This window comes from Chamaea fasciata, unplaced genomic scaffold (genome assembly GCF_029207755.1).
Source record: "Chamaea fasciata isolate MVZ Bird 193981 ecotype frontalis unplaced genomic scaffold, bChaFas1.0.hap1 SCAF_5, whole genome shotgun sequence".
In the NCBI taxonomy this organism is placed as follows: domain Eukaryota; kingdom Metazoa; phylum Chordata; class Aves; order Passeriformes; family Sylviidae; genus Chamaea; species Chamaea fasciata.
In genome coordinates this window covers 28,889,251-28,910,812 of record NW_027094090.1, presented here as the reverse complement: position 1 = coordinate 28,910,812, position 21,562 = coordinate 28,889,251, and the positions used below count along the sequence as shown (strand labels likewise).

At 40.1% G+C, this 21,562-nt stretch overlaps 1 long non-coding RNA gene across 1 annotated transcript; it reads left to right on the top strand.

The window, feature by feature from the left end:
• Positions 1-355: 355 nt before the first annotated feature.
• LOC136290167 (uncharacterized) lies at positions 356-3,294 on the top strand. Its single transcript, XR_010721016.1, has 3 exons — positions 356-473; positions 697-837; positions 1,884-3,294. It is a non-coding gene; the product is annotated as an uncharacterized lncRNA (long non-coding RNA).
• The last annotated feature ends 18,268 nt before the right edge of the window (positions 3,295-21,562 follow it).

The following is a 21,562-nucleotide window of genomic DNA, read 5'->3' as shown; positions in this document are numbered from 1 at the left end:
ACAGCAGGCACTGAGCACACCTTAACCTCAGAGACCATTTTTCTTTCTTCCAAGAAATCTGCAGAACAAGATTCATACAAAAATAGCTTGTAATAAAAAACCAGGTTGCCTCGGGAAAAGAGTAAAACTGTTCTAAAATAGCATCTGAATCTGTGAATGGAATGAACTAATTTAATAACACTGAAAAATATTGCAGAGACCAACTTCCAGCTGAGACAGGTTTAGTAAAGCACCTCCTGGCTTAGTATTTTGGCTCACCTGGTGGAAATGCAGAGGGTCTCAGCTGCAAGCTCAGCTGTGCTAATGTGCAGGACATACATTGGAAGTCCAGATACCAGATGGGGGATTTTGCTAACTGCTTAAATTGGCTCTCATGGCGGACCACCAGTTGGCAAGCACAGGATCATTTTAGGCTTGTATTATGCTAAAAAGCACAATAGCAGTGGGGGGAAATGAAGAGCATGAAAACAAAGGTAATCCTGTTCTTGAGCAAGCATAGAGGTGGTTGCTTTCTGTGTGATTATAAGAGTCTTGTGCTTGCCATTGAAGTCTGGAATGTAATGATTCTCATGTTAAAAGACAATGCAAACAAAAAAATACAGTGTGCATGCTACATGTGTGTGTATATATATATATATGTATATGCTTCAGTCCAATGCAGCTGATGCCTTGATCCCTTTGTGACCACTGGAACAGGAATGATGAACATCAGTGCCTGAGGCTGTGGTGGCATGTGGATTGCAGGTGGTTCCCCATCAGAACATCAAGCTCAAGATTTTTAGAACTACCTAGGGACATCTATCTCATTTGCAACTTTTTTCTAAACAGAGATTTCTTGTATCCTTTCATCCAAGTTACCTTTTCAGAGAAAGAAAAGGACTTTTAATTTTAAAATTTAAAAGCTTTTGTGCTCCTCTGAGATGGATGAAACCATTAGCCTGTGGTAAAGAATACATAAGGTAGGTAAATTTGAGAGGGAAACCAGCCATTCTCTATAAATTGCAGAAGAAAGGTATTCAAGACTAGTGTCTTGGCACAGGATCTCAAAAAAAAAAAAACTCTCTCTTTAAGAGAAATTAATAACTTTTGCTGATAACTAGTTTTGATTTGAGAACCAAAAGGATATTATCAGGAAGATAAGAGACAAATAATCCTCAAGTGAAACAATTAAATTCTTATTAATTGTGACATAATAACAGAACAGTGTTCTAAAGCTCTGGAGATGCCTAACCTTCCTCTTATTAAGTAAAGATAATCTACAATTACACTGCATATTATTTGCAAAGATTCTCAATATTTTCTGTAAAAAATGCTTTTCTAAATTGGTTTGTTTATAGTATGGTTATTTTTCAACCCTTAAATATAAATAATTTTGTTTCTTCATTCTTATGGGGTATTGAGCACTTTGGTTGTTCTTCCCCTTATCTCATAGTACTGAGCACAATTTTGTAGCCTTGATTGGATCTCCATCACAGCCATATGCAGTGTTTTTATGCCTGGGGTGATGTTTGAGTTTGTTTTTCTACTCAGCAAGCCACTTTGCAAAGGACAAATGCTATGCCACTGCTTTTTGTCTGATCAGCCAAGGACCTGTCTCTTACATGGGTGCCAACACAAGGAGCTTCCAGTTCCGTGTCCTGAGGACTTAGGGTGATGATCCAGGCATGCTTTGCAAACAGAGGGTGTGTAGATGGGTCAAGCCTAGATCTGGAGCTAAAACTGATCTTAGGTACCCTTGCTCTGACTTAGACAAACTGTACCCCACAACCTCCTCCTCACTCTGGATCTACATGACAATACAGATGAGGTGTGTGGCGCAGCCCGCAATTCGCATAAACTATTTGTTGAGTGTGGTGTAGCTTTCTTCCTTACCATGCATCCAGGTTTTTCTCCACAGAAAGCCAGGACATATTATTTCACCAATTTTTCTCCTCAGCTGCCTGTGGAGAAGGAGCCCAGCTGTGCCATGAAGGATGAGGATACCAGCATAGACTGCACTGTCAATGTAGAGGACCTGACTCACTCCTGGAGAGGCTCCTCTCTCTCCACTGAGAACACAGAGACTTTGGGGCAAGCAGGCTCCTGCCCTTAACCTTACAGCAAGGGGAGATCAATTTAGAAAACCTTTACCTGAAGCAAGCTGACACTGTCACCTATTAGTGGGGTTGACACAAAATACAATCACGTTTAATTCAGCTTGTCAGGCTGGCAAAACCTGTTTAAAAGAAATCAGAAATTCATTAAGAAACTTAGTAAGGTTTTCTTTAAAATGCTGATGTGTTGAAACCTTTTTACACTTCAGGTACTTGTATCTCACACTTAAAAAACTACAGTGAACGTTGCCTCCATGTTTAACAGGCATTAAACTTTTAAGATTTCTTTATTTGTTTGCTTAATTTCAAGGTTTCCCTTTGTTGATGTACAAATTTTCCCTTATTTTAGTACAGGTATTTTTATTTTCAGCTACAAGTCAACCACATAATGAAAAGAATTCCTCTGTGTCACACATATGTTTCCAAGAAAGGCAAGAAATGAATTGTAGTGTCTAGAGTATTTGCATTTCTTCTTCCACTAAAGAGGGGAAAGAGTACAATCTCAGCATTATTCTGATTTATATTTCATGGGAATGTATGTAAAAGAACATAAATACTATTGCTGCAATTTTATATCATATTTCACGTGGGATTTTTTGCTTTTCCTTACTAGTACTTACCAGTTTCATCTGCTTACTGCTTTCCTCATGAAAGAAATGAGCATGTTGATGTAAAATATTATATCAAATACACCTGGGAACATGCGCTCCAGTTTCCAGGATTTTAGAAAATAAAGAGTTGTTTCCAAGCTTCTGCTTTTCTATAGAGAGAGAGAGGAATAAACAGCTTTGGTTAATATCTTTAAAAGTGCTGAGAGACATAAAAATGTAAACTCCCTTCCTGCTTCATTCATACATTAAAACGGGGTTGGAAGGTACTTAGGAACAGAAGGAAACGGAATTAGAAGAATAGGGTTGTTTGGTGGGGTAACTAGAAAAGTCCTAGGCTTTGGAGTTGGTAATAATATTAGAATTAATGTAACTAGCCATATTCCCATAGTCTGCAGCTAAGGAAAGGATTCTGCAAAAAAATGAAGGGTTGTGTATGTTTTTTGCATATAATGGCAGTTTCTTTCCTAATATTGCTGTTGTAGCAGAAACCATATTTCACGTTAATATTACTTAATATGTTATTCATTGCCCTGGGCTCCAGAAATGAGCAGTGAATTAGGTCATGGTGAATAAATGCCTATCAATGTCCATCAAATGATATTCCTCATCTCCTTTTTCTCCTTTTTTTGTTTCATGTGGTATCAAAATCTCATTCTCTCGTTTATCAGGCAGTACATGACAGAGCAAATCTCTCTGGAGGCATCTATAAATATATAGCTCCCATCACAGCTAGCGTGAATCTCAATACAAATGGTAAGACTAATGTAAATACCTCTTATTTTGATGAGGTATGTGCTGCATTTGGTCAAATGAGCATATTTTAAATGACCCTGAACTAACTACCTCTCAATGATATGGCACAAGGCCAAACCAAGGGCCAGCTCAAGCTGCTAGAGCTGAGGGGTCTCCATGTTGTAGCCAGGTCCATCAATCCCTCTCCCTCTCCTTGCCTACTGCCTTACCAGAACTGATTTTAGCAAATGCTGGCGTATGACCAATGACTTCTGAAGCTGCTCATCAGCAACTCATAGTTGCCCAATCCTTTTTTTTTTTTTTTAATGATCCCATTTTCTTTTTATCTCGTGTCCTGCACCTCAGGCAGTTGTTGATAAATTGCTGTTTTGATATACACTGACATATGACTCCTGAAATGCTACATAAGTGATTCAGGCTGCTGCAAGAGTTAATTTATAGCCTGCACACCCAACCTGAGCTCCCAGTGACGCCTAGACTACATAAAAGTGACACTCTCCATCCTGCAAGGGGCATCTCCTCACACCTCAGCATTAGTGGATAGTGGAAGTTTAGCAGTCTACCTCATCATGATTTGATCAGACCATTAAAATTAATGGGATAGGTAAAATCAGTGACCTGCATTTAGCAATGCACAAGTGTTACATAGTTTATTTGCCACTGACCTCTGTCCCATGGCTCTGTCCCAGTGGACCCATGGCTGCTGTATTGTGCTCGACGAGAGCCCAGCACTGACCACCAGAATTAAAACTCATCAGGCAGTGTCAAAGAAAGAGTGAATGGAGGTCTCTCTGCAGCAAGTCTTCTGGAAAAAGAAAAAGATACAGGCTTTTTTTCCTGTGTGATAATTTCGGTCAGCTGATAATAGGATACTGCCCTTTTGTCACCTGGTTGGAATGACAGCTAGTTTTGGCTATATAGTTTCCTATTAGGGGAAAATTCACTTTAAATACCTAGTAAGAAACCTGTTACTATTTTAGGGAAATCCCCTGAAGGCCTTCACCTTGTCCCTTCTATTTATGCATTTATACTGACTGCTTTAGCTAAGACTGTGGCAGCAATGCTGTCAGAGATACTGTATTTTTTAAGATGCCATGGGATCCTTTTTAATACTGAAATGTGGTCATAAAAATGTGCTTTGGGCTGCAACCTGTATTATAAGATGTGAGCCAATAAGCAGACTCATTTAACCAAAGAAAGCCTTCCCATCTCAAATAGCTGGATTTTTAAAAATTGTGCATGTGCAAAGAACTAACTTACCCTTGTGACTAGGATAAAATTTTGTTGGACTATTTTTCAGCAAGAGTTCCTAGCAGTGCAGGGAATACAGAGGAGCATGCACGCAGCTATGAAGAAAGGTGTCTGCCTTTCTTTCATGCCATGAAACCAGAGACAAAATGGATTGTCATCCTGACACTACAGTGTCACTGAACACTACACTAAAAGGCTGAGCCATGATTAACCCCATCCCAGGCTGACAGGAATAATGTTAATGGTGGTGACATATTTAGCTACTAGGATCATGGTCTTTCCTATATGCAGGCAGAATTAGCCTGTTCTCATGGAATCTGACTTGGCTTTATTTTGTTTATTTGCTTCTAGCTGAGCTTCATGTGGTGCACTTAAAAGAATTGTCCTGCCTGAAACATAGAATAAACATCTGTATCAGGCAGGCTATGGCAAGAGTTCTAATGAAGACAGACAAAATTGTCTTTTGCCTCAGTCACAACAACACGGCATTTTAAAGAACCTGTGGACAAACAGGGGGAAAAGGTCATTGAAGTAGAAGTGAAACAAGGAAACATGGGAAGAAAACATGAGTAAGCTATAGAGCACTTGTGGCTCCTTTCACTTGGAAATAAAATGTCCTTTACTGGCTGTGGATAACTCTTAGAAGAAACTTAATGTAAGAATGATGATTTTACATTTACATATCATGTACCTCACCTCTTCAAGATGGCCTTGGGCAGAGGAGCCCTAGTGAACACAGCTAGTGACTCCTGTCAGTTAAACTGGATTTCTGCAGATAATTTCTGTCAAATTGACCCTTCTGTTTATTTAAACTGTACTCAGACAAAGAATCAAACTTTCTAAGTTTCCACAGATTTTTAAGGAGGGACTGATCCAAACTCCAAAAAGAGAGGGTGTTCTTTTGGGTGAATGGGGTAGATGGACTCCCAGACTCAGTGTAAGAATTATTGGAAGTAACGAATGAGACTACACACTTAAATATTGGGGTTGATAATGTTAACAGGCAAGTATAGTAAATGGAAAAAGCTGGAATTTTGTGCTGATAAAAAGCAAGATACATGTTAAATGAATAGGGAAAATGTATGTTTTCATCCAGTAAACAAACTAGGCTTATTCAGAGTTTACATATACTGGGCAAAACTCAGGGCAGTTTTGGAGAGAGAAACTTAAGTTTTGTCTAAAATAGGCTAAAATATTTAGATGTTTTTGAACAGTCCTCTCTTTCTTGAATAGAGGCAATTTCAGCTTCAGGGGGCTACGCATGAGAGTCATGACACCTAAGTCACACCTGGAAATACATTTATACTTCAAGTCCATCTTCTGTCTGAACAGTGCTGAACTACACAGATAACACCCTGCAAGGCTGGAATGGCCTTGAAGCCATGAAGCACAGTGGTAAATGAAGGGCTGTTTGTTTTAGGGCTCATGTTTACTCAATACCAATATGTTGAACATTTTAATGTCCCACACTGCATAGCCACCAGAAGCCTCTCTTTTATTGTGAAAGGGATTCTGGAGATAGTTACACATTTATTTACAATAATTTATGCTAGTGTGTGGTGCCTCAGTAGTCTTTTCTACATGATATCTGAGGGTCTGAACAACTTTGCACTGTCCTTGGAATTATCTAGGGTGTACAAAAATCTGAGGGGATGGTGATTAAAGCTGGGGGAGCTCCAGCTGACAAATACATTACAGATAAATTGGCATTACTGATCATTGTTTAATGCCACTGGACACTAGATTTGGCAGACTGATTTGACTGTGCTCTTTTGTCTTTTCCCATGGATAATTTTTTATCTTCTCTTGCTCCAAAGCTAACTCGCTTCCTTTGAAGGACACTAAGCTTAACATGGTTCAAGCTAAGCTTCTTGAATTTAAATCCAGCATGGATATCCCCTGACTGAATCAGCTTTAACTTGAATTGTGTGTATCTAATATTTCACACTGTTTAAATTATACTCCACAGCAGCTGAGGACTATGTGAATTCTAGTGCTAAATTAATCAAGTGTGCCTCCAATGTGGAAGAGAATATATCTTTGGAATTAATGGAAAGAGACAAATTAAATCAATTCCTGGGATCTTGGTTCTGTCCACTCTACACCAGAAGATGTCCCAGAGAAAAGACCTTCACTAGCAACTGAAGCCTGAAATCTGATAATGTGAGAACTTAAAACTGCAAGGTATGAAACCCATGAAGAATGGTACACTTCATCTGGACTGTAGAATCAACAAGAATTTAATAAGTTAATCAGATGATCACCATTTGAGTGCACATAAATTTGAATTGTTTCCCCATTATGAAGTAGTTGTCTGTAAATTATTGCCGAGAAAGCCATTTTCAAATTAATGTTTGAGCCATTAGAAAATACAGAGGGCATTTTCATTAATTGGAAGAAGCTTTTCTTCCGCTCTCTCTATCATTACCTTTGTTGCCCAGAATCAGTTTAGTGCTCAAATTTATTGATGTGTATGAATCAGTGACATTATTTGTTTAGACTTTGTCCAATACCTGATGGAATAAACTCATTAAATGTAAATGAATAGTTATGTAGTCATCAACTAAAATGAGTCACTGCAGTTCTCTGAAGTCATTAGAGTGCCTTTGAAAACAGCTGGAAAGAAAGTCTCTGTGAAGGTTACAGCTTCCCTCTCAGAGGTAACCACATTAATTTTCATTCCCTCTTTGGTATTTGGCTTCTTGTTTACAGAAAGTGAGAGCCATTCCTCAGCAGAAGACGGTGGCTTTTTCTTTTATCCAGGAATGCATCAAACCAGCCTGTGAAGAATTACACATTTTTGCTGCCACAATGCATTTGTTTTCGCAGTATATAGAAGCTGGGATTCAGAAAGGAGAACATTGTTTAGGAAAATACCTGCTTTAAAATCACTGCTTTTGGAGTTAAGTATGATGTACCTCTCCTATAGGTGATGAACATTCTGCCACTGAAGAGTGAAAGGAGGGCTTGAACACTGCAGAACTCACTGTGTAGGTTCTCTATTTCAGTAAAACGACCCACAAGAGCAGGAATTCCTGATTTCATGTTATAACACTTGCAAAGGGAGTTACTATAAGAAATTAAGGTTAGCTTGTGCATGGGCCTCTCTTTTTGAAAAAAAAAATGTCCCCACAAGCTTTGCCTACTTGTTCGTATGCTTGAAAATATAGGTAAACTGAGCTCTATTTTGTTGACACTCACACCATCCTAGCATTTATTTTGATGTCCAGTATGATAGAGACTTGGAAGGTGTCAGCAGTAAGGCAATACACCTGAAGGGAACAGACAAAGGATTCCTACCCACTTTTTACTGGCAACTGGAATAGCTCAGTGCACCAGAGGTAAGTATCTATAAAGTGATGCAACCTTTTTCATAGTCAAAATGCATAACACTGTATTTAGCATAAGACTTTTGAAAATCCTATTGCTTGAGAGCTGTTTCATTGAGAATGCTGTAAGAACCATAAGGAAAAAAAAGATCATACTAAGCTGACAGTATCTAATAATCTTTCTCAGCCACAAACAGCTTAGTTACTTGAGTTTCTCATCAAAACAGTCCTAATGCATTATGAAAGCACGTTGTCTATGTTTCTGCTCCCTGCTTGCTCAAAAGCTGTGTACATTTGTCATGAGCTAGAGACATCTATGAAGGAATTATCAGCTCTTTATGGCATTTTTAATATTGCCCTTAGGCCTGTGTGTTCCAAAATACTTTGGGCTCCCTCCACCTGTTTTTACAATGCTGGTGGAGCACGGGTATGGTCACAAGAGTGTTAGCACAAAATTGGAGCCAAGGCCCACTGAACTCAGGAGAGTTTTTCTTTCAGGTTCTGGGGATTTCAGATCATGTCTATGGTCATGGTTATTTCACTTTAGACAACTTAACAGGAACTAGTTATAATTAATTTTCTTGGGTTTTTTTCCCTGATGCAAGTGCATAATTAGACTTGGGGAGACATTTGAAACACAAACCAACGAGACATTTGATTTAGCACACATAAAATTTTCTTCAATTAGGAACGCAGAATTGTATTACACAGCACATTAAATGGCACATTAGTAGATGTAAATGCATCGATTGAATTAAGACTGGTTAGTTTGCTTGTTGGGTTAATTTTTGTTACAGTAAATGAGTAGTTTTCTGGTTTTCAACAGCATACATGAAAGAACTGATCCAACTTTACTTCTCTACTTGTGATTTCCAGAAGTGGACTGATAAAACTTTTCTACCTGGATCACTGTGTGTGATACGGCACATGAAAGCACCTGAGATAGAAAATGTTTTTTTTAATTGCATGCTTAATTCCTAGGAAAAAAAAAGTTTAAACTTCTAAAATTCCAATGTATTTTAGATGTCTTTTGGCAAGAGCTCCAAATATTACATCTATACAGAGCATCCATGTTGTAAGAATTCACCATTCCTGGAAGTAAGAAGATGAAAAGAAGAGCAGCTGAAAAGGTATTTACAGGAGAAAGACAGCAGCGTAAAACAGGTAACTTCAACTTGGTTGAAAAATACTGAGTTATTTCCCAAGAGAAAATATTTGTGTGGAAAGGCAGCTCTCCAGTGCAGGAGAACAAAGCAGGAGTCAGGAAATCCATGTAGAAGATCCTGCTAGAGCAGAAGGACTTATTGCTGTGACTCCATCTGCAACAGATTATCTTGTCATAAAGATGTGTTTGTAACAGAGCTGCACCTCAGGCAAACTGACCTCACAGAGCCTTTTTGTCCTGCACTGGTGTCACTGGGAGAGTACAGTAACAAAATCCACAAGATGCCACTGAGTTATAGAGGTCTGTTCTTTAACTCACATAGTACCTGGGACACATAACTCCTAACCTCCCACCCTGATGCACTATTGAACTGAAGTCCAAGCATTTGAACTTTTCATGGGATAGCAGCTCAAAACCTGCCAATATGTCACACGATAGCATTGAGCCATAAGCCAGCCACCTGAGTTGATTGCCTGCATTTCTTTAGTACCTGAAGGGCAAGGAGAGCATCTCTTGCTGAACAGGTCCTGAAAAATCTTCCTTTGTTTTTGGAGGTGCAATTAAATATTACAGCTACTCAGAGACCCCAGCTGAGATCACAGACCTTGGCAAAACACTGTGTGGCAGAAATTTCTGGAGCGCTCCCACCTTGCGTAAGCTCCACTGAAGATTTTTCTAGAGCAGGGAAGCTCCTTACTCCCAGGCCAGGCTCACCTGGCGATTGTCTCAGATTTATCAACACTGACATGTGCAGAGAATAAAAGCCAAGGCACAGTCCTCTGAAGCCACAGGGAAGGGCCAGGAGTGTTTTTGGCAGCCAGGACAATGGATGATACTCAGTACACCACAAAGAAAAACTGACATGGCTTTTTTCCAAAGCTTGTTCCCCTTAAATGCTGATTCTGTCTTGTAGAGCTGAGTTAGATTTTTGAGGCATAAACTTGCAGACCAGAGGCACCTCCTGTCATCAGATTTCCGCATGAAACAGTGCAGGTCTGGCATTATAACGCATAAGTCCTGGTCTGTAGGATTGGATGAGGTTTCTGCTTTCTTTTCTAGCCCTTCTGCTCTTGCACTGCCTCACTCAAAGGCAGCCAGAGACAGAGCTGCTCTGCCAGTATGTATGAAAGAGTCACGATTCCTCTTGGTATTTCCACTTACTTTTGCCTTCACAATCCTCTGAGACTCTTCACACAGCAATGAAACACTGTAGTATTTGCTTTCTGAGCTCTTCATTCAGTCAGGCTTGAATCTACTCACTGCACAAAGCATCTCAGTAACATTATCCCATTTTCTAACAACTTTTATGTTCATTTGCCTTGTAGCCAAGTCATGCAGAAGTGAGAAATGAAGAGTAAACTCTTCTTTTGAGAAGGATCATCAGAGAGTTTTCATTTCCTGGTTGAAAGACGGTTGATCTTAAGCAGTGGAAAAGCCCCAGCAAAACCATACCTTTGCTCATTCATCTCAGTGTGTAAAATCAGACCATTACAAGCTGCAACAGCTTAATCAAGCAGCCTTTGAAACACAAAGGCTTCTGACTCAAATGGAGTTAATGGAGGTGGGGTTTTTTTGTTTTTACTACTGCTCCCATAATGTCAAAAGTCATTCACATTTTCACAGAGTGCTTGCTGATGATTATAAGCAGCAAAGCTTTGGATCCAGATATACCTGTGCTTCCATCGACTGTTGCAGAAACCAATTCTATTATCATTACTTTCTTGTTAATGACTTACTTCTTGAACTCATTTAAGATACCTGCTCCCTTGCTCTCTTCTTCATTGACAGTGTCAGCGGAACAGCTGCTTTTATATTCAAATGTCCTGAGCACAAAAAATTGCCAGTTGAATTACGTCTGTCCTGGGTATTGAGATGGATAGAAGAAAACACATTCATTTTCTACAGCTTGTAACAAACTGTTTCTCCTGTTGTTGAGGCACATCGTCTGACAGCAACTCTTGATTTGGGAGGACGTTTTTTATATTCACTATATGCCATTAATTAGCAATGTACTTATATGAGGATACCTGTGAAAGGATCTGGTATTTAGCCAGTTTTTTTTCACTTGCATATTCACAGTGAAAAATTGATTTGTTCCAACAATAAAACACCCACCAGAAGACAGTTCAATGGTATCTTTCTCCTTTTACATGGATTTTGCAAAAGGCAGCTGTATACTATTCAAGAAGATGCTTCCTCCCCTCATTCTGTCTGAAGAATATTTTCATGTTACTTTTGGATATTTTTCATGAGCTGCAGTGATGTTTCACATTAACTTATTGCCCGGAGCAGTACTGCATGGCATTTGAAACTCAGAGATTTGTCTTTACTCATCATCAGTAAAACTCATGACCCCATTCTCTCTGAAAATACATTTTTTCTCTTTTTTTCCAAGCTAAATTACTGACGTCTCTTTAACTTTAATTCCTTTTACACCACCCCAGGATTGTTCCCCGCACCGTGTTTTTGTCCTTCATCCACAGCATCTGGGTTTTATTACCTTCTCCTCTTAGTGCTGCATGGCTGGAAGACAGGTCCTCTGTTGTGTGCCCTCACCTCTCTGCATGGAGTTGGTTTCCAAAAGGGCACAGCAGAGTCCAGAGACAGGCAGGTGTGGCCATCACAACAAATATAAATCTCACAGCAAATATAAATCTGCAGTAGGCTGTGTTGGAGAAGGTAACTTAATGACACTTCTATTTGGTGAAGAGGTCCCATGAATGTGTTCAGCAACATTCCTCCCACTTCACACCTCACGGCAGATGAACATGGACTGATAGAACTCGCTACCCATCACTGTGCCTCTGACCAGTGCTGAGCACAGCAGCTCAGCATCAGCACTCCCCATCACATCATATGATCGAAGATGTAGAAAGTAAGAAGACGTAAGAAGAAAGATCATCAGTGCTTACCAATGCCTTCAGACTGAAATGCCTAGACTGAAAACTCTATTGCTTTTACTTCCCCCGACACTTTAATTAATGTCCTATGTCTACTGAAGCAGATAGGCAGTACAATGGGAGAAGAGAGTTGATGGCCTGCTTTACTAGGTGAGAGGACTGCTGTTACATACCATTTATTTTTTTGAACATGTTGATTAGCAACACATGGACAGACAGGAGCTGTCAATACTTTAACATTTGGGAAACTGGAGTGAACTTTGTTGACTGGGATATCATAACTGAAGGTATTTATCTTCTCTCGGCTACAATGGCAGGAGAATTTTATGTGATCTCTCCTCTCTTTGCTTTCTTCAAAGCAAAGAAGATAGTTGAAAGAAATGTGTGTGTGAGAGAGATTATATTAATGTGGCTAAGGCTTGTAACCAGTTCATAAATGTGGTGATGTGGTAGTTGCAGTTGGGTGGAAGTGGTGGTAATGGTGAAGTTTTATGGATATTTGGTAAAACATGTTGAAGTAATAGAGCAAAGTAATAAAGTAAAGTAATAAAGTAAATAAAAAATAAATAAGCTATTAAAATAAAGTAAAAAAGCTATTAATGACCTACTCATTTAATATTGTCATTGTAAACAGAGTACTGGCTATTACATTGGTGTTTTTATGTTTGCATTTGAAAGCAGATTTTCAATAATAACAAAGCTGGAATCAGTCCAAGTCAGATCATACGTAGTTAAAAAGCTACATAGCAAAAGACAGAGATAAGACCTTTCATTACTGATGTGCAATAGAAAGTCCTAAGAAAAATGAAAAAATAATTTGATGTCTCTTCCAACCTCCTTAATCCCCTTGTGGAGATTGAGCTTTTTTGACCTGATCTAACTAGGTTTAGCTCACTTTGTTGTTCCTGGAATGTATTACTCCAAATGCTAATGCCTGTATATTCATTTTATTTATACAATCTGCACCACAGTGGCAAGAATATCCAGCTCTTGCATCCTGTAGGTCATTTTGCCATTTCTTACCCTTCCAGGTATGCATATGGCTTTCTGCTTTATTATTGTACACTTGGATTTCACAAACAGTATGAGAAAAGCAATAAAATGAGTGCATTGAAATTTCAGTATTAAGCCAATAAACACTGAATATATAATGACCTTTTCCTTGTCTACAGCTAGGGTACTGTTTCAAAGAATCAATAGGAAACACAAAAGAAAACTGTATTTAATGTCAGCTAGTCCTGGTCTTGTCTGTCTGAAGTCAATCATTCACTGTCTCAAAGGTACACCACTGGACAGGACACTCACCCTTACTAATGCAAAGGCTGCCCCTGACTTTTCCCACTGGATTAGCTGCTGAATCAGCAAAAGGTGTTCGACAGGCTGCTCCCGCAATGAGGTACTGTGAATAAGAGGTAAATCTGAACCTCTAGCGCAGTCCTGAAGCTGCTCCTGATGCTGGATGCAAGGAGCCAGGGGTTCTGTACAGAGTGGTCCAGCTGGGTGCAGGGTGCCCTAGCCTAGCTCTGAAGTCTCTAGTACAATGCAGCTAGTGAAGAAAAAAAAAAAACCCAAAGGGCTGAGTTGGGGTTTGGCCTGACAGTTTGCCAATATGATTCTCAAGGAGCTAAATTTGGGTTAAAACCTTCATGTTTTGGACCAGTTAGGTATGCTAAACTGAATCAAATGAGCAATTAGCACAAGGAAGTATAGGCATCCATAAGCTTGTAGAAATACCTTATGTTCATCTTCGTGGGTTTTTTTTTGTTTTTCCAAGGAGAAGATTCATATCTGCAATAATTCTGCACCTTTGGACTTCAAAATTAAGCAGGAGAGAGAAAATGATTGTGCAGAGAAAAATCATGAGTCAATTCTGTATTTATATTACTTTTGATTATGAAATGGCACAGCAGTCTACAGCATCCTGGGAGTTACTAAGACCAGAAAAAGTTTTAGAAAGCTCTTTCTGCATTGAAGATGGAGATGTTTTTAAAAATTTGCCTTCTACAGTTTTCCTATACCAGTATACATGTTTTGAAAGGTTTCACTCAGGCTATCAACCATCTTCATAATGTTAATGACTATTAAAAAATAACACAGTTGCATTTATAATATTTTTCCACATAGTAAATATGTACATCCAAGAAGGATGACAGGCAATTTAGTAAATTAATGGTGATTGGGTCCATTTTGCAGTGTTTACTTTTTTTCAGAATCATCATAATGCTGTACAGCATTAGGTGTAATTCCCTGTGGAAGGTACCAGTCTTTTAGTACTCAATTTGTTTATCTATTTTTAGTTCTAGACATTTAGTGAAAATAATAATAATAATAATAATAATAATAATAGTAATAATAAACCAGCAATATCCTTTGGCACCCCAGTGAACGTAATAATTAATAATCTCAGAGTCTGTATTCAACCTGACACTGTGAGCAGTTCAAACATGGTACAAAGTCTATCTTTACATTTATTTGCAAATGTGTATAGATATGCTTCATATAAATTAATCCTCTATTTCATTATAAGGAAGGAATTATGTCTGTGGTCAAAAGGGTGGGGTACAGTTAATCTGATTTAGCGCAGCATGGGAAAAATTAATTGAAAGTCAGAACTGCATAGTGTTTATTATAAAGTAATTTCACACCAGCTCAGGATTAGCATGGTAACAGGTGACAATAGGTCATTACTATGTTAATTGAAAGGCAGCATGCTTTTATAAAAAAGAAAAAAGAAAAAAAAAGAATAAAGGGATAGAGACGAAATGAAAAGGAAAAAATATTAAAATGTGGTATTTTATCAAGGATTGGGCTATAGTTCTATGGGACATGTTCTAGAGAGAAGATAACTTCTGAAAAGAATTCATTGGTTTTTGATGATTACCATGCATTGTTCACTGTGCCATGAAATGTGGCAGATGCTCATGCACATCTCCTGCATGAGTTAAGCTGGCCACCTCTCTTTCCACAAGAACAGGCTGCATCTCCTAAGCCGTGGCCTGACATTTTCAGCTTGCTGACACTGCTCACTGGCCCAGGCACAAGGAGGCAAAGGTGGGCACGAGGGAAGCGGAGCCCATCTATTTACTGGCTTGGCCAGAGTCACTGGGAGCTGTGAGATTTTGCAGCAGTGTTTAACAGAAGAAAAGACTCTGGTTTTGTTACTTGATGAAAGGATTAATAAAATAAAAAGACTTTCAAACCACCAATGGAAAATTGCCTGTCACTTCAATAGCACGCTGAAGCATGAAGCCAGGGCAAGCTCATCCTTCCACTTGAGCTGCAGTGCCATTATCCCAGCCCTGGGCGGGGAGGGTTCTGCAGTGCTCGGCTGCTCTCCTACTGTGCAGCTTGACAGACACCCATGTGTGGGCATTTCCCATTGCACCCCGCTGCCTGAGTAAGCAGTCCGAGCTGCCAGCTTCAGCCTGTTGAAAGAAATCAGGAACCTATTCTTCCCTTTTTATTTGCATAATAGAAAAAGGCGTTAAATCAATTTTTAGGGCAGAAGATCATTCTGATGGTCCTTCAATTGGGAGAATACAAAGGGCACAATATGCACTTGTACTGAGGTGAGCAAGAGAGAAAAGAACTCTGTATTAACTGCAGTCACTAGAAAAGGATCTTTGCTAATGGCATGTTATAATTTAAACAAGGATTGTTTCTGAAACTAAAACAAAACACCTAAGTAATGAAGCTGGCTCTTGTTCAAAGTAAATGGAAATTCAGAGGCACAGCTGGGACCTGAAAATGGGAAATTATGATTTTATTTCCTGGAAGAAGAACTTAACCTCTTCAGATACCCTCATGCAGTCTGATAGGTGAGCTGATGAGGAATGTGACCTTTCTGTTCACCCTGCTTCAGAAAAGTTTGCAATTCAGTCTGACACAAACTGTTGTAATATGTTAATTTCAATGCAGTTCTGCCACAAACACTAAGAGACCTGAGACCTTTACATCCCAGAATACAATCCTTCCAGATTTCATTCTCACCTAAAAACATCCGGATCAAGGTGTCCACTTATCTAATAAAGGTCAAAAGTAAAGAAACTGTAACTGTTCTTTAGTTTCTTACTAAAAAGAAAAGAGCTCAGACAGAATGCTATGCCATTGCATTCAGAGCACAATACAGTGTGATGTGGTCTGCTGAGTTCAAGAGAAAGAGTAGTGCTGCTCCTGGTCAGGTCACACACCATCATCTGCAAATCTAAACTACTGCAATGCTAGGTAATAATGCAGTATAAGTACCCCTGCAGGCAGAAGAGGTACTTGTGTCCTACTCCTCAACCATACAAAAAAGCAATATAATAGAAATATTTGCTCAACTCCAGCAGGAAAATCTCTCTGGATAATTAGGGCAAAACATGGGCTCAGGTCTGACTATTCTCAGGAGGAGTGATTTTCCTGATGATAAGACAGAGTAGTAAAGTGGAAAAGTAAGCAATCAGGTTCATCTCTACAAATACATTTCAAAAAGTATATTAGGGTGGGTTGTTTCTTTTTTGGCCATGGTCAAATTATTGCTCAATAGAAGCATCCAATTATTATTATTTTTAATGGTTTGTCGTGTCTTTGTATCTTAGTTACAGTAAGTAAAAACCCCGACTCAGGCATTTTCAATAGGCACTGCCCTAATGCTATTCCTCCTCTGCAGCCACGACGAATCATAAGCAACAGATGATCCCTGCTCATCTCACTGCCCCAGCTCAGAACCATGAGGCCAAGCTGAGCCACCCACTGCCAGGGTCTTCCCCTGGGGACTGCCAAAACGTCACAGCCAGCATGTCCCCTGCCCTTGGGCTTGCTTTAGTGATGGTGGCTTTCTGGCAGCATGCAGGCAACATGTAATTGCTACAGGCAAGAGTAGAGCCGAGGGATTTTGAAGCAACAGCAGCAGTGGTGTCATCGTCTCAAAGTGCCACTGATTCCCTTTCTGACATGTTCTTCTTTTTGCTCTCCATTTGTTTAAAACAAAGCTAAACAAAAAAGAAATAAGAAAATACCCGAACTCTCACGCAAGGAAGAGAGGGTGGCAAGAAGACCGTGTTATAAATCTGTTGGCAAAACTGATGAGACAAAATAGGGAAAATCTGTGTATGAAGCTGCAGCAAATGTAATCTCAAAATGTTTCTAAAAGCAATTTTCCCCTCTTCATTTGTTCTTGGCTGTCTCTGCCATTTACTCTGCTGTTCTGTGATCTTAGCAATAACAGTTCCATTTAAACTCTGTGCAGAAAGGACTCTGTCTTCTCACCTTTCTGTACCGCTCAAAGATAGCTAACACAGCCGTGTTGTGGCTTTGCCCTTTCCATATGAGGAATATGTTGATTTGGTTTCAGCTCATTAAATCTCCAAGGAATCTCTTCCAGCTTAGCTGTCTGCAAGGCTGAAATCTCCCATACTTCAGGATCAGGGCTTTTTTCCTCTTTAAATTTCTGAGCAAGTGTCCCAATAGGCACAGACACTGCAAGGAAACCCAACGAGCTGCAGGATGTACTTCATTGGAAATTAGCATCCTCTCTTGGGATAATGAAATTTTGTGTGTTGCATTTGGTACTCTGGGATTCATAAAGGTTATCAGTAAGGCATTTATAATAAAAGTTCTTCCTGCTTTTCCTGGCATGCATGGGGAAGATGGGAGTGTTATCATTCTGACATTTCTGTCAGAAGTGGTATTTGAACCACTGGATGATTCCGACAAATGCCACTGCTGTCATCTGCTGCTCAGTTTTAATTATATCTGACTGAGACTTTCAATGGCAGCAAGCAGAAAACTTAATTAGTTTGTTTAAAGGCTGATCTTCAGAGTTTGAAGAATCCAAACAGCTTTGCAGCATTTATGCATGGAGACTGCCATTTTCAGTCTGATGATGCAAGTTAGAAGAATTAACGATCCTACCCATAGGAAGGAAAAACAGAGAAAGACTTACAAGAATACACATCTACAAATCCCTCCATTTTTGTATATGACATATCAGTGAGGCAACCTGGTGTCTAAGAAACTGCTGTGCTGGCGCACAGGTGGGTCTCAGGCAAATGGTAGCAGTACGCAGGCGAAAGATTGGGCGCTCATGGGAACATAGAGCAAATGAACATCTGTTACCTTAAACAGAATGTATGTGTTTATTCTGCAGCGGACTGCAAGCACTGCACTATTTAGGAAGACTGAAAGGCTTGCATTTTCTCATACATCAGTGCACTGTTCAAACAAGCTGCTTGAAAGGAGATTGCATTAACAATTTATACTACCTCCGTGTTTGCTTTCACAGTGTTAATATGATTACATTTCTCCACTATATCCTGGAAAAACAAGCATTAGTAAGATGCAATGTCAAACTGCTAATATGATGCAATTAGAAGTTAACATTACATTCACATACTGGTTGCAGGTTGCCTGTGGGGAAAAACCCCAGCAATTGAAAATACATTGTTTTGTTCCAGAAACCCAGGGCTGTGGGTTTGGGCACCCTCATGCAGACCTCTTGCTTGTCTGTGAGATCACATCCTTTGGAATGGTTCTGTCAGTGGCCTTTAGGATATTGCCAAATTTCATCATTTGCATGGAACAGGCTGGATTTTATACATAAAATGTGCCAAGAGCACTGTGTGAGCTCTAGTCAGAAAGCAAAGCACTTCGTGAGTTATACAGCCCACATGACTGATCAGCTCTCATTGTCCTTCCCTGCATTCAAAAGCTTTGTGCTTGTAATTTAGTTGACCACAGAATCACAGAACCACTGAGACTGGAATGCACATCTGGAGATCTCCCCATCCAATGCTCTTCTCAAAGCAGGGTCAGTTAGAGTGGTTTGATCAGGAATGTGTGTGTTTAATTAGGTTTTGAATATCTTCAAGGCTGGAGAGTCTCCAGCCTCTCTGGACATCCTGTGACAGTGTTTGACCATGCACATCAAAGAAAAGCTTTTTTTTCTGTTAATCAGATTTTTCTGTATTTCAGTTTTTTGTCACTGCCTGTTATTCTTTTGCTGATCCTCACTGAGAGCCTTCTGACTCCATTGTCTTTCTTCCCTCATCAAGTATTTATACACATTGATTAGGTCCTTCTGAGACTTCTCTTCCCAGGCTGAATTGGCAAAGCTGTCTCAGCCTGTCGTTTTTTGACAGGTGCTCCGGTCACTTAATCATGTGTATGGGTCTTAGCTAGACCCAGTCTAGCATGTCCATGTATGTCTTGTGGGGGGAATCCATGATTGGATATGGCACTCTCCACTGACATGGACAGGGCATGTTTCTGGCTCATGTTCAACTTAGCGTACATCAGGCTTTACAGCAAAGCTGTTATCTAGACAGATGGCCTACAGCATACACTGGTGCAGAGGCTTAGTCCTTCCCAGGCTCAGAGCTTGACATTTTCCTTTGTTGACCTCCAGGAGATGCCTGTTGGTCTATCTCTCTAGCCTGTCCAGATCCCCCAGGATGGCAGCACAAGCACCTGGTGTGTCAGCAACTCTTTCCAGTTTTATATAGTTTAAACTTGCTGAGGGTGCACTCTGTCACGTTGGCTAGGTCATGAATGAAGAGTTAAGCAGGGGAGGTGGGAGAAATGGCTAAGGAAACTTTATGGCTTTTGTCACTATATTCTTCAAAGCCACAAATTTAGTTGAGCTCACCCTGCCTGGATGCTGACTGCTGCTCTATTGAATGCCAATCCACTGGACTTATACAGGTCCATGAACACATGTAGGTGTATGACTGGTGATGAAAAGTGTGCAGTCAATTTCATCGGTCTCCTTCTGCAAGCAGAGGGGATCTTTTGTCCATATCTCTTCTGCACTATTAATGGGGTAATGAAAATATTCTCCTGCTGTGAGGGAAGCTTCTCCTCTCCTCCTTCATGGATTATTGTGTCCTTGGTGACTCACCCATCAAGATGAATATAAATAAACACAATAACACACTTCCCTGTAACATTTTAGAGGAGTGAAGTTAAAGAAACTCATTTTACCTTGAACAGTACTTTTGCCAATGGGCATAAAGCAGTGTATTTATACAATATGTGATATGTTTTATCTTTGACACTTTATATCTTAACATTTTTTAGCAAAAAGCTGCTGCAGTTACAGTAGGTCCCACTGTGGCACGGTGAGGAGCTGCTGTGGATGTGAGTGTATGCAGGCGGGCTGTAAGCACTGTTGCTTCTGTACAAATACAGCCTCCGGCAAACGGGTGCTTTGGTACTAAGCTGTGCACACCAACTATGTGCTAGAGGATACAAGAAATCACCTTCTTTATCCTTAAGTGCTGAAGTTGCCACTTCCATATTGCAGCTGCAGAACACTGCACTATGTTTATTCTCCAGCATCACCATGAGGAAAAGAGACCATCATGGCATCTGCTACTCCTTCTCATCCTTCTTACTCCTCATACCCTGACCTTAGTGGTTCATAGAAGCTAAACTAAGGTAAGCTAAGCTAAGCTGATTTTTTTTTTTATTAAAAGTTCTTAGTCCATGTTAATAAGGAGTTTCATATTTCAACTCTGCTTCACTGCCATGTTCACACCGAACATCACTGTGCTGTGGCATCCTGCTGAAGGAGAGGATGTGGCTGGCAAGCAGCCCTGCAGGAAGGGATCTGGGGCATGCTCTTTGGCAACAGGCTTAACCTAAATCAGCAGAGTGCTCTGGCAGTCAGGAGGACAAATTCATTCCTGGGATGCATCGAGGACAGCATCACCAGCTGGTCAAAAGAAGTGATTATCCAACTGTATTCAGCACTGGTGTGGCCTCTCCTGGAGTATTGTGTTCTGGACTCCACAGTTCAAGAATAATGTGAAGGTACTCAAATGTGTCTGAAGGAGAGCAACAAAGCTGGTGAAAGGGCTGGAAGGAATGAACTATGAGGCACGGCGAAAGGCTTTGGGTTTGTCTAGTTTGGAGAAAAGGAGGCAGAGGTGTGACCTCCTTGCCCTCTACAGCTTCCTGAGTAGAGGAGGTGGAGAGGGAGGCTGTGATCTCATCTCCCTGTGATTCAGTTATGGGATATGTGGGAATGGTCTAACACTGCACCAGGGGAGGTTGAGACTGGACATCAGGGATCATTTATTTACTGAGAGGATGGTCAGACACTAGGCTTCCTATAGATGTGGTCCATGCCGCAATCATTTGAACAACGCCCTAAACAGCATGCTTAAACTTTTGGTCAGCCCTGGATTGGTTGGTCAGCTGGACTCAATGATGGCTGTAGGTCCCTTCCAACTGATATTTCCTCTCCTCAACTCCTCAGGGCCTCACATGACTTGGTATTTTTTTCATAAACCTTCTGCTAGGCAAGCAGCAGCATTCTTTCTCTCCCAAGAAAGTAGAACTGGAATTCATTGAGATTAACCATGATAAATCTACATCTTATAGGGCATCAGTGTTTTCAGAGGAAGTGGGGAGTGAAATGGCCACATGGCCAAAGTGTCTTGCTGAGGCTCCCAGGATGCAATGAGTCTCCTTTCCT